General features: G+C 43.7%; 1 protein-coding gene across 4 annotated transcripts in view; it reads right to left on the reverse strand.

Moving 5' to 3' along the window:
- Positions 1-7,866, reverse strand: part of ptpn5 (protein tyrosine phosphatase non-receptor type 5) — a 245,750-nt gene that overhangs the window by 161,006 nt on the left and 76,878 nt on the right. The window lies entirely within an intron of this gene.

Consider the following 7,866-nt stretch of genomic DNA (forward strand, 5'->3'; position numbering starts at 1 on the left):
TGAGTTATGATGGAAATGCAATTCTTCATTTACTGACATGATTTTGATCTGCAATAAAGTCTGATGATGAATGACAAAAACTGTGATTGAAAGAAACCAGATTCCGAACTGTCTGCTTTCCAGGAAGGGTTAACATGTGAGTGGCAGATGCCAGAGCTGGATTTTAACAAAATGGATGCAGAAGGAAAATGCTTTTTGGGATCATATTCTTCTGTGTGATTCTCCCTCATGGTCAGATGAGTGCAGAACATGTTTCTCCTGTACGTGGAGGAACAAAACCACGTTCTGATGCAGAATGCATGGCAAATTTTTATCTGCTGCACTTGTAATGAAAACAAATAGCCAAGCTGATTATGAACTGGAACCTTCTAAATGGTTACAGCAAATTGCAAAAGGCACAACACTCCAGCAGATGTCAGTCCAATCACTATCATCGTAACCTTAAATTGAGTTGCATAGCAACAGGAATGTATTGGTAAGGATTTTTCACAAGTTTCCTGTAAATCATCTTCAGGTGCAGTGATATCACTTTTGAAAAGGACTTTGACTAATTAGAAATGAGATAATCCATTTAGGAGTTTTATAAACTAATTGCCAATCCATTTTGCCAAATGCCTGAAAACAAAGGCTACTTGTGATTTTTCCAGAATATTTCTTGTTTTCTTAGGGATTCTCTTTTGACATATGGAACAGTCTGGCCTGCCTTATCCTCCTCAGCAATGGGTAAAAGAAACTCTTACCAAGATGGTGTGGCTGGACATTATTGAACAGGTGAGTATTATACCAAGATTATGGATGCAATGAGGAAAACGGTTTGTGATTTCACCAGGTCAAGAGAGGTAATGACATTTGCTGATTCGCCTATATCCTATGGTTTTAGCCCCCACCTACTTTCTCTATACCTTATGAAACATATTCCATTCCATCATTGCTCACTTCCATTGATTCAACTTTCAGCAGTACTCAGCCCTTATTTTCTGTGACTTCTTCACTTGCTGATTCCTTCACATCTCATTGCTCCAAACCTCAATGCCTATGTAACATAAGACCATAAGACCCAGGAGCAGAACTTAGGCCATTCAACCAATTGAATCTGCTCTGCCATTCAATCATGGCTGATAGGTTTCTCAACCCATTCTCCCGCTTTCTACCCATAACCCTTGATCCCCTTGACAATCAAGAACCTATCTATCTCTGTTTTAAAAACACTCAATGACCAGGCCTCCACAGCCTTCTGAGGCCATGAATTCCATAGATTCACCACTCTCTGGCTGAAGACGTTTCTCCATATCTCCATTCTAAAATGTCTTCTCATTACTTTGAGGCTGTGCCCTTGGATCTTTATCTTTCCTGCCAATGAAAACATCTTCCCAACATCCACCCTGTCCAGGCAGTTCAGTATTCTGTAAGTTTCAATTAGATTCCCCCTCATCTTTCTAAATTCCCTAATGTATAGATCCAGAGTCCTCAAATGTTAAGTCTTTCATTCCTGGGACCATTCTTGTGAACCTCCTCTGAACATGGTCCAGGGCCAGTACATCCTTCCTGAGATATGGGGCACAAAACTGTGCACAATACTCCAAGTGTGGTCTGACCAGAGCCTTATAATGCCTCAGACATACACCCCTGCTTTTGTATTCAAGTCCTCTCAAAACAAATGCCATCATTGCATTTGCCTTCCTAACTACTGACTCAACCTGCAAGTTTACCTGAAGAAAAGTCCTGCACTAGAGCTCTCTGCAATTCAGACTTTTGAATTTTCTCCCCATTTAGAAAGTAGTCCATGCTTCTATTTCTCTTACCAAACTGCATGGTCTCACACTTTTCCACATTGTACTCCATCTGCCACTTCTTTGCCCACTCTCCAACCTGTCCAAATCCTTCTGCAGTTTCCCCACCTCCTCAATGCTACCTGTCCCTCTACCTATCTTTGTATTATCTACAAACGTAGCCAGAATGCCCTCAGTTCCATCATCTAGATCATTAAGGTATGAAGTGAAAGGTTGTGGTCCCAACACTGTGCCTTGCAGAACACCACCAGCTGCCATCCTGAGAAAGACCTTTTATCTCCACTATCTGCTTTCTGCCAGATAGCCAATCTTCAATCCATGTGAGCACCTTGTCTCTAACACTATGGGCCCTTACCTTACTCAGGAGCTTCATGTGTGGCTGCCTGGCCTGCTGTGTTTTTCCAGCACCACATTTTTCAACTCTGGTACTCCAGTTTCTGCAGTCCTCATTTTCTCCTCCTTCCTGTGTGGCACCTTGTCAAAGGGCTTCTTGAAGTCCAGATAGATAACATCCATTCGTTCTCCTTGGTCTAACCTGCTCATTACTGCCTCAAAGAATTCTAGCAGATTTGTCAGGCATGACCTCCCCTTGATGAAACCATTGTGAGTTTGCCCTATTTTACCACACACTTCCAACATTTCAGAAATTTCATCCTTCATGACGGATTCCAGGGTTTTACCCACAACCAAGGTTAGGCTAATTGGCCTGTAACTTTCTATCTTTTGCCTTACTCCCTTTTTAAACAGGGGTGTCATGTTAGTGATGTTTCAGTCTCCTGGACCCTACCTGGTTATTGTGATTCTTATAAGATCACCACTAATGCCTCTGCTATCTCTTCAGCTATTGCCTTTAGAACCCTGGAGTATAGTCCATCTTGTCCAGGTGATTTATCTACTTTCAGGCCACTCAGTTTTTCTAGCACCTTCTCCTTGGTAATGGCCATCATACTCAGCTCTGCCCCCTGACTGTCTTGAATCTTTGCGATATAACTCATGTCTTCCATTGTGAAGACTGACACAATCAGTTCCTCAGCCATTTCCTTGTTCCCCATTACTATCTCTGCAGCATCATTTTCCAGCAGTCCAATGTCCACTCTTGCCATTTGTGTATCTAAAGAAACTTTTACAATCTTCCTTTATATTACTGGCTAGCTTATCTTCATATTTAATCTTTTCCCTCCTTATTTCTTTTTTTATTGCCCTCTGTTGGTCTTTGTAAGCTTCCCAATTCTCTGGTTTCCCACTGCCCTTCACCACATTATATGCTTTCTCTTTTGCTTTTATGCTATCCCTGACTTCCCTAGTCAGCCATGGTTGCCTCATCCTCCCTGTACCATGCTTCTTTTTCCTCGGGATGAAACTCTGCTGTATCTCCTGAATTACTCCCAGAAACTCCCGCCACTGCTGTTCCACTGTCTTTCCTGCTAGGCTCCTCTCACAGTCGATCTTACCCAGCTCCTCCCTCATGCCTCTGCAGTTGCCTTTATTCAGCTGTAATACCTCTGATTCTATCTTCTCCCTCTAAAACTGCAGAGCAAATTCAATCATAATATGATCACTGCCTCCCAAGGGTTCCTTCACCTTATGCTCCCTTATATAAGGCATCTATCACATTGTCACTTTCAGCAAACACACTGCACTTATCTGATGAATACCTGACCATCGGTTATTCACAACACACCAGCTTTTCCCGAAAAGTATCACTAACCTGAAAAGTTGGACTTCACTTTACTATGAGCTTTGGGGTTCTAACATTGAGGGAAGGGGCAGTCCTTACCTGCACATAGCAACAGTAGGCCTGGTTTGGCAATATTCCTGGAGGTGGGCTCCTAATTCACAATCTGTGATTCCTCTCCCCCACAGCCAATTGATTAAGAAAGTAGGTGGGCTCCTGTTGCTACTGCTGCTGCTGCTGCTGCTCCAATCAGAGACCAGGCAGCTCTGACGCCTTAGCAGTGCTCCAGGTAGGGAACGCTGCTGATCACACAGTTTGAACGATCTCAGGTACCTCCAGTTAGGCCAATCAATGTTAAGAAAAATCAGACATAATGTTGGAGCCAAGCAGATGCCTTCCCTATTTAAAACTGTCCATTGAATCTTCAGTCCCAATGTCTCCAGGTTGTTAGTTTTTAGTCAACAAGCTGCAGGGTTAAACTTTGAGCATTCAAGTCAGGAGTGTGATGGAATACTCCCCACTTCCCTGGATGAGTGGAGCTCCAACAACATTCAAGAAGCTTGACACCATCCAGGACAAGGTTGCCTGCTTGATTGTCCCTACATCCACAAGCATTCCACTCCCACCACCACTAATGTTCAGTCGTAGCACCGTATACCAATTCCAAGATGCAGTGCAAAAATGCACTGAGGCTCCCTAAACAGTATCTTTCAAATTCACAACCATTACAGCTAGAAGGACATGGTTATCAGATACATGGAACACTGCCATCTTCAAGTTCCCCTCCAAGTCACTCTCCATGACATGGAAATATACTGCCATTCCTTCACTATCGCTGGATCAAAATCCTGGAATTCCCCGCTGATGGGCATTGTGGGTCTACCTGCAGTGGTTCAAGGAGGCAGCTCACCAGTACTTTCTCAAGGGCAATTAGGGATGGGCAATAAATGCTGGTTTAGCCAGCAATGCCCAGATCCCCACGAGTGAATAAAAACAGAGGTTAATATATAGCTCTGTAATTAAGACATAATTTGTTTAAATTTAATAAGAAGCTGACGATTTTGTAGTTTTTAACTACTCTGTATTTTTACCTTATTGTGTGAAATAAAGCAGTTTGAGAATTCACATCCACCTTTATCTTTTGAAAATGTTCAAAAGACACCAATATCCTTTTTAAATCATAATAGTATGGATTCAGATATTCCAGTTGTTATTCAAACGTTGATGGGAGTTGCATATGGGGACTCTATGGGAATCCTCATTGTAACAGACTCTTAAGGAATTTCCAGGGAAATTGAAGATTCCACTGGGCAATTTCACAACCCCTGGAATCCTTTGGAAGTCTGAATTTAAGTTGGAGAGGATTCCGATGAAGCTAAATAAAATGTTACTCTGGAAAGGTTAGACTGTTAATTACAAAGTCTAACTCCTGAGTAACTATTCAACTGACCCCATACTTACCTCTCACATCTTTAGCTGTATCAGATCCCTCACACACCCAGACGCTGACCCAACACTCCTCTCTCTCTTCTTGGGATCTAACACCCCTTGACTGGACCCAATACCCCACACCATGGACTTGCTCACTCATTGCCCTGCTCCAGGCTCATTCGCCCCCTTCCCTCATTCCCCCATCTTCCACCCAACTCCCTCTTTCCCTTGCATCAGATCCTTTCCTATCTTCCCCATGCTCAGACCCACTCCCTATTACATCACTCCATATTTCTTAGCCCCCCCTTCCTCTAAGCCCCCATCCTCTTGCTCATTATCCTCACATTTGGACCAATCCTCCCTTTTCCCTGAACCTCCCACTGCTTCTTTCATAAACCCACTCTTCCTGTCCCAAAGTCCAGACCCACACACGGTTATTCTGCTAACTCTTCCACTACCTAGGTGTCTGACAGAGTAGGACGTTTCAGCCAAAGCTCATCTCCATCTATTTCTTCCTCGTTTTTTTTCTCTTTACTTACTTATTTTCTCTCTTGGCGTTTATTTTGCTGTTTCCTTCACTCCCGGCATCAGTACCGACTAGGCGAGGCATCCCCTCAGCCCGACCCAGCCGTGGCGGTCTCTTGGTCCAATGTGGCGATCTCGCGGCCCAGTGTGGTGGTGTCTTGGTGTACGGTGGATTCGGCCCAGCTATATTCCGGGCGCCCCAGGAGGAGATCAGAAAGGCGGCAGCTTCAATAGGCTGATGCAGGAAGAGTGAGTGGTGAGGGATTTCCTGCCATATCTACGGTGGTGTAGTTGAGAGCACTCAGCTGAGGTCTCCTCTGGACAGTGAGGGGAGCAGAGGACTCATCAAAGACCATTGGACCTCTAACCTAATACCTTTATTTTTCTACTTAATATTCAGAAAACATTAATGTTAATTATTACCCTATTTCTTTATTTTTCTACTTATTCTATGATGGTAATGCTTACCTTGTTAAAGTTTGTTTCTGCTACTACTTTGTACCGAAGATTTTTGTACATAAGTACCTTTGTACTTAAGATGGCGCAATGTGTAGTGATATTATACACCGTTCACTGTAATCCTGTACTTGAGTACATGTTACAATAAAAATCCAAATCTAAATCTTAATCTTCCCCCATTCTGGACCTGGTGCACCACTACCCTGTTGTAGAAATGCTGCTGCCTCCTGCCCCCACTCCAGACCTGACACACACACCCATACCTGCTCCAACCTCACTGTTCTCCTCCTGCCACCCCTGATCCACTGCATTCACCTTTCCCCACTGGGGGACCTGACCACCCCCAGGACCTGACACATAGCCTCCCCTAACACACCCCCAGGACCTACTCATATGTTCCACCCATTGTGATCTATCCTAACGGCCCCATTGGTGCCTGGTACCTTACCCCCTACCCAATTGGCATCCTACTCACCTACCATCCTAACCCCCACCCCTTGGCAGCTTATTCTACCTGCACCTTACCCACTGGGACTCTGATGCCTCCACATCCGGCACCTAACCTCACAACTACTTGGACAGCAGCTGTTAAAGTGGCTGCTTATAATTCCAGAAATTGAAACGTCAGAATATGGCAGTTTGCTGCTGTGAACTGTGGCGTATGGTTTGCCTTCCCTTGGCAGTTTCTACGCCAAGAGAGAACTGTCAGAATACAAATTCATCTTGACAGAGTCTGCATGAGGCTGCAATTGCTGGGAAAATCCACTTTGCTTCTTATAATTTCACAGAGGTGTTGAAAATGAGGCAAGACCAGTTTACCCTTCATAAAAGGGCGGCACGGTGGCACAGTGGTTAGCACTGCTGCCTCACAGCGCCAGAGACCTGGGTTCAATTCCCGCCTCAGGCAACTGACTGTGTGGAGTTTGCACGTTCTCCCCGTGTCTGCGTGGGTTTCCTCCGGGTGCTCCGGTTTCCTCCCACAGTCCAAAGACGTGCGGGTCAGGTGAATTGGCCATGCTAAATTGTCCATAGTGTTAGGTAAAGGGGTAAATGTAGGGGTATGGGTGGGTTGCGCTTCAGCGGGTCGGCGTGGACTTGTTGGGCCGAAGGGCCTGTTTCCACACTGTAAGTAATCTAATCTAAAAAAAAACCATGCTGACTCTGATAGATTGTGTTTTAACTTTCTAAATATCCCATTACTACTTCCACAGAGTCCAAGATGAACACATCCAATGATGGAGCCTTGATACCATTACCACTTGAAGAAGGTGACTTCCTTCATAATGGATTCCAACAATTTCTCAGTGGCTGACATTAAACTAACTGATCTCAGGTTTCCTCCTTTCTGCTTCCCTCCCTGTTTCAATAATTGCAACACTAGCATCTTGCTGATCCAGTGGAAACTTTACAAACCCAAAATATTTGACAAAATTAAAAGTAGCACATTATCTCTTATCACTTCCTTTCAGACTCTTTTATGTAAGCCATCAAGCCCTGGGGACTTGTCTGCCTTTAATCCCAATATCTTGTTCAGCACTTTTTCCCTAGAGAAGGTAAGTGTTTGCCCTTTGCTATAATCTTTGCCTTATCTGTTGCTATTAGGATGGTTTCAATGTCCTCCAACATGACATAATACATAACTGCCAAAAAGGATGCTGTTTTGAACTTTGTATTTTTTTCCAAAGTGTTTCCTTGTTTTCTGGCTGTTGGCTTAACTTGACAATGTATCCTTTTCCTTGCATATCGTGACATCACAAGTCCAACTACGATACAGATGAATGGGTAATTGTCCTGTCAATATATCCACACTGCGACAAGTGACTGGATTTGATTTTCTGCAAATAATTTTATATTTGGTAATTATTCTCCATCATTGCATTTACTGGAGAAATAATCCTGCTTTCTTCAGTGATTCACTTGGTTTGCTGTAGGTCATAACAACATTGTTCAAACAGACTGAGATTGCAAATCCCAGAGTGGAGGAAA

This window comes from Chiloscyllium punctatum, chromosome 22 (genome assembly GCF_047496795.1).
Source record: "Chiloscyllium punctatum isolate Juve2018m chromosome 22, sChiPun1.3, whole genome shotgun sequence".
Taxonomy (NCBI): Eukaryota; Metazoa; Chordata; class Chondrichthyes; order Orectolobiformes; family Hemiscylliidae; genus Chiloscyllium; species Chiloscyllium punctatum.